Raw genomic sequence first — 6,000 nt, forward strand, 5'->3', positions numbered from 1 at the left:
AAGCTACCTACTTGTAGCCGATTGTAGCCAGGAACAACAGAGTCTCCCACATTTTACTTTTGTTGTTCTCTGTTCTTGCGTTTTGAAATAATAGTAGCAGTCTCGCTTGATCTCACTAACCACGTTTCCTTTACCCTCCAAATTGCATAAATTGAAATTGCGAATTGAGAATATGCTCAATGGAAACACGTCAATTTCGCAAAAAGTTTTTACGCTCTCATGAGGTGGTTTTTCAGGCAATTCGAAAAAGAAATATTTCGCAAGACTGCAATGGAAACAGTTTTTGCGCATTTAGCCTACAGTCACCTGACTTAGGTGCGGTGTGTTTGGACAGAATACGAGACAGAGTTGTTTATTAAATTCATAAAAAGACAAAAGAATTACAGGAATACTGGATTCTAAACCTCAAAGAAATGCCACAATCAAGAGAATGAGTGACAAACACTTCATATGTGATGCTCACAGTATAAGGGTCTTTACATTAATGCTTGGATAACACTCCTAATGTTACGTCTCCTTCCGTTAATAATAATAATGTCTAGTGCGGTGGCTGTGATGTATAAACCTATCAACGTCCGTTGCCATGATTTTTTAAATGACTGATCGCAAGAGGAAAAAAATGACGTTTTAGTCGCATAACATTGGTTAATGGAAACGCCTTCAATTCGCAATAGTTTTGTATCGATATTTAGAAAAAATCGCAAAAGTTTTGCGCAAATCTGTCATGGAAACGCGGCTACTGTGATTGGACTGACCAATTTTTTTTTTATCACCCGTCAGGCATTGTTGATATTGAAATGTGGGCAATGTATCAGTGATTTCAGTCATTGTTATTGCTTAATTATTTTTCCCAGTGGGGAGAAAGTTTTGATTTCTGAAATATACTGTATGTATGCCATTTAAGTCAGCCTGTACAAGTTCATGATCCTGTACAGATGTACCTCTTTCCCTGTCAGAAATTCCTCAGCACTCAACTCTTGGAGCTTGGAGGGGTTTAACCCTTAAACGCATACCTTGGGTCTTTAGTGACCCGGGACGTCATTTACTTTGTTACCACAGGTAGAAAACAAAAGAATAGGATGTATCATCAGCAAAACATGAAATGGGTCAGCAATTTACTGTAGAACAAATACTGAATGCAATTAGATATTAGTGTCACTGTCACTTGATGGTGGATCTGGTGAAGAAGCTGTCAGCTATCAATGTATTGATTTTGAAGATGTTTTAAATGATCGTTTGGAGAATGTTTAAGACCACGGATATGAGCCAGAATGTACTAGGAAATGAGCTCTGACTAGGACAGTGATGATGGTGTAAAACATCTGCTCAAACAGAACCCTTCCAAACTCCAAAAGGTAAAAAAAATGATTTATTTTATTATTCTGTAATTTTTACTCTAATATCAGGAGAGTTTTATATTATCACGACAGGAAGAGATCCATCCGTGTTAGTGTCACGTCTGTTTTAGGTTTTTGGTTCATGTCTGTTATGTTGATACTTAGTCATGTTCCATGTCATATTGCCATGTATTGTGCTTCCCTAGTCTTGTGTCATGTTCATTATTAGTTGATTTATGGGTACCAAGCTCCAGATTTTATTGCAAAGTCTGCAGAAGAGTTTTTGTGGACTTATTTATTTGACAGATATGAGGCTAAAAGCTGCTCACAGTTCACTCTATTTTAAAGAACATACATTATTTGGTCTTGCTTTGCTCAGCACCTTTGGTGGGTTTTCCCTTAATAAGCAATTGTTTTTGATGTCCTTGTATAGTGGAAATTGTATGTTTCAGTTTTTACATTTCTGTAATGTTTTTAAGGAATTTAGACAAGAGAATGATAATTTTGGTCTGAATGAACCACTGTTTTATAAATTGCTTTCTTGGTGGTAATGTCTGTACATCTAATGCTATTGTTAAAACATTATAGAGAAGGTATTGACCAAAATTGTAGATTTGATTGATATTACTTCCAGAAAATTGAGAGCACCAGTGGAAATATGTGATCAGGTAGATTCAAATCTCTGAGGATGGTGAAGCAGCTGCTTTTCCTTCTCAACTCCTGTTTGTCAATGGTTTACTGTCTAGTGGCTCTACACAATGTTCTTTTCCTAAGTTATTTGTGTCTTCAAGAGTGTGTACAGAGGGTGATCAAGAATGGAAGTTGTTGACTTTTAAGGGGCTGCAGAGCTTGATTTCCAGACAGTTGGAAAAAGAGAGCTTTATAAGATATTTGTAAATACTGATTATTATAAAGATATCAATAGACATGATACATGGGAAGGGAATGGAAGGTAAATTTATCATGGTTCCTGATGATCTTCCTCCTTGGAGGCTCTTATATAAAGGTCCCTATATAAAGGTTGTTTCTAAGTTCAATACGACTTGTACCATACCAGAGACTGTTTCTGTTTTTCATGTTTTTGCTGAATGTTCCAGGTTAGTACCATTATTTACTTGATTGGAAACAGTCATGTTTGGTATCATTTAAAATGCCTCAGTGGGACTGGTGCAATGGTCTCGTCTCCATAGAAGTAGACCAAAAAGTAATAAAGGTTTCAAGAGTTTAGAGATCATTGCTTAATGTGGTGGCCCTGTGTCCATTTCCCAGGGTCCTCCATTCAAACTACCTCTCTGTTCATCGACAAGGTGCAAACTCCCTTGGTAAATGACCAGTAAATGCAAATTCCTATTCATGCCCCACATTGGGGGATGTTTTATCTTGGTCTGGGTATTTAAAGAAATGCTGAAAAAGGCGATTTGAAGTCATATCAGCCCGCAATGTTGAATATCCTCAGACACTCAGCGTTATCTATTTTTTCTAATGTCATGCATGCATATTGTACTCTTTATTCCAAAGCATTTGATGTTTTGTATTGATTATCTTTGAAATTATTATGTAATTGATACATTTACCTGACTATTAATAAATGCTTACATTTGGATTTATTCTCAAAATTATTAACTTTAGTAGATTACACTAAATCCATAACACCACAAATTTACGCTCAGGTTAGTAACAGACTAAAATACAGCTAAGGTGGAGCAGAGGAGCACACCGACTAAAGTTTTAGAGCTCAGCTTAACACATTGGCATTAGTCATGTATACTTAGACTGTAGAGGCTAATAATGGAGTTTCATTTTAGAACAACAGAGTGTTGTTAGACCAATCTAAATAGGGTGAGCCTCAACCTCTGATTATTGTAATATTATTCTAACTAAGTATACACTGAAACCCATGGCATGATTATACAAAGTTACCATTAGAGGAAGTTAAGTTGGTCAGCTTGGTTGATAATGGTCATGACCTCTGGTTAGATATAGTCTTACCTTAATTAGTTGTGTTCAGATCTATTGGGACTAAACAATATATTCCAGAATGAGCAAGTAGAGTACAGCCGTCTAGGATATTATTCAATCGGCTCTGTCTAATGACCAATACTGACGAGTTTGTTATAATGAGATCGTATATCTGGCTGGTGCGAGACTCAAAATGTTATAGGAATTCGGATGAACGGGTGTAATTTCAATAAAGAGTTAAATAGAATAATCAAATGCATAGCTAAACTATTATGCAAATGACCAATAATCAATTGCCATTCTAACCTTCATTGGAGGTCATGATAAAATGGAGTCAGATAAAAGTTTAATTTTAATTAAACGACTCTACCACACTGAAAAGACAAAACACGCAGGAAACCTTCACCCGCTTATCAGAAACTATCATTGGACGGATTGGGCGTACAATAGTATTGCATGTGTAGAGTATATGGTATCTTAGTGTTTTAAGTATGTTTAGGTAAAGACTTTAAATTTAAAGGGCCCTATCTTGCACCCAGCGCAATTGACTTTGTACACCGACGCATGTATCATTCCTATTTGCAGCGCACAGCAGACTTTTCCCTCCACAGACGCACATCGGTAAATTAGTGAATGAACTTGCGTTCCTGGGGGTGGTTCAGCGAAAAGAGGGGTGTGTTCCATCGCAAACATTCCCTGGTGCTATTTTGCAGTTTCAAAAAATAATTCCGCCACTGACCAGGAAAAACGTAGTCTAAAGACATATTTACACACGAGGGTTAAAAAATATTAATACACGAGGGAAATCATTGTTGTGTCCATGAAGATGTGAAAAAAAATAGGCATAAATCTAGCTTACACGTTTTCCCAAATTATTATACGCCTGTTTAACCGAAGCTTATTTTGGTGGGTTTCTCCCATCCCCATACAATGTCACTTCTCTGTCTTCTACGGCCCTGAGGAGAACGTCGGTCTCCTAGGCTGTGAACCGCTCCTGGCGTGCGCTGGCAAATTCGCCGTTATAATAGCAATCCGCCATACAAAGTTACTTGCGTTTCGCGTTCGATACTTGCGTCTCAGATCGTTAAAATAGGGCCCAAATTCAGTCTCTCTCTCTCTCTCTCTCTCTCTCTCTCTCTCTCTCTCTCTTTCTCTCTCTCTCTCTCTCTCTCTCTCTCTCTCTCTCTCTCTCTCTCTCTCTCTCTCAAAGCTGTCTGCCTCTATTTCCAGTGGCTCAGCTGGAAAAGGCAGCAAACAATGCTTTATATCCAGACTCCAGCATATAAGTGACATAAGGGGATACTGATGAATGTCCGCCCCTTCTCCTGCACTATTCTCCCCTGTTTCTTTTCTCATTGTCATTTTTGCCTTGCCCCGTTTTCCCCACACACCCACATTCTCTCACGCACTCACACTTCTCTCTCTCTCTCTCTCTCTCTCTCTCTCTCTCTGTCAGAGGACAATAGAGTGAGGTGGACAGAAATGGCTCTTTGAATGACACAGGTTGGCACCTCATTCAGTGTGTGTATAAGAGGCCACTGGGATGAATGATGCTCTCTCTGTGAGTCCTCTGCTTTGCTCTGACACGCAATTCTACCAGCATCAATATCCATAAACCCAGGCCGCTGGTCTTCTAACCTTAACAAATGTTCCTGTTTTTCCCCACGCGGTGTGTATTGTACGCTTGTGTGCTCAATCATTTGATTAGGGATGATGAGATTTTAGATATCTCCAACCTTGCTAATGCAGTACAACGGCAGTGCTCAAAGTCTCCGTTGGATGTGTACATAAGCCCCATATCTTGTTTCTCTTTTATCTTTGACTTGACTGTCAGATCCAATTAGAATGGCAGGCTATTGAGGACGTTCCCCTTCTTTGTTGGCTGCAGTCTTCTGGAATGATTTCATGCTCGCTCCTTCTTTTAATCTATCAACATGTCAACGGCTCTCTTCGAGGCCAGAGAGGAGAGTCTATAGGTCCTGCCCCTACCACGTCCTCCGTTTGAGTCTGTGGGATCTAGCAGTCATGAAAAATGTTACGATTTTTTGAGTCTGCACTTGATAAGTTTAATAGTCTTATAATGTAATCATATGTTACAGAAATGTCAGCCAAGCAAGGAGCCATAAAATGCAGTAGCCATAATAGGCATTGTGTCAGTTCTGATTCAAGATTATACAGGGAGGTTCAGGGACCATGAAATAAAAGCTATTTCTCTCCACAGACAATCATGTTTGAGTTATTTTTATATTAAGGTGCTGAGTTGCTTAATAGCGAGTTGTAAGGTCCAAGGCCGTTCGGATATCATACTACCACATAATCTATTTATGCAGTATCCAGAATAAAGGTTGTGCAGAATATGCACATTTTGGTATGCACAGAATGACCTAAATGTGCAGTACACAACAGTGTACACTACACAGAATAATGTATCCCATAATGTAATGCGCTCAACTTTATTATTTTCAGGATGATGAATGAATTGGAAACTTCTTTTTTTCACCGCTGATGTTTTTGGGGGAAAAAATGGTTACAGTTGATGTCGCAGAAACAAAAAATGTCTTAACCCCCTGAAGTTATATATTTTCCCCACAAAATTGGATTTAAAAAATCTAAATATATTTGATATCCAATATGACTGAATGCCAGTTGCAATGTGACAGTCATGTGGCAACAAGGTAGCATGTACTATGATAGTTGAAAATCA

Source organism: Phoxinus phoxinus, assembly GCF_949152265.1.
Source record: "Phoxinus phoxinus genome assembly, chromosome: 8".
In the NCBI taxonomy this organism is placed as follows: domain Eukaryota; kingdom Metazoa; phylum Chordata; class Actinopteri; order Cypriniformes; family Leuciscidae; genus Phoxinus; species Phoxinus phoxinus.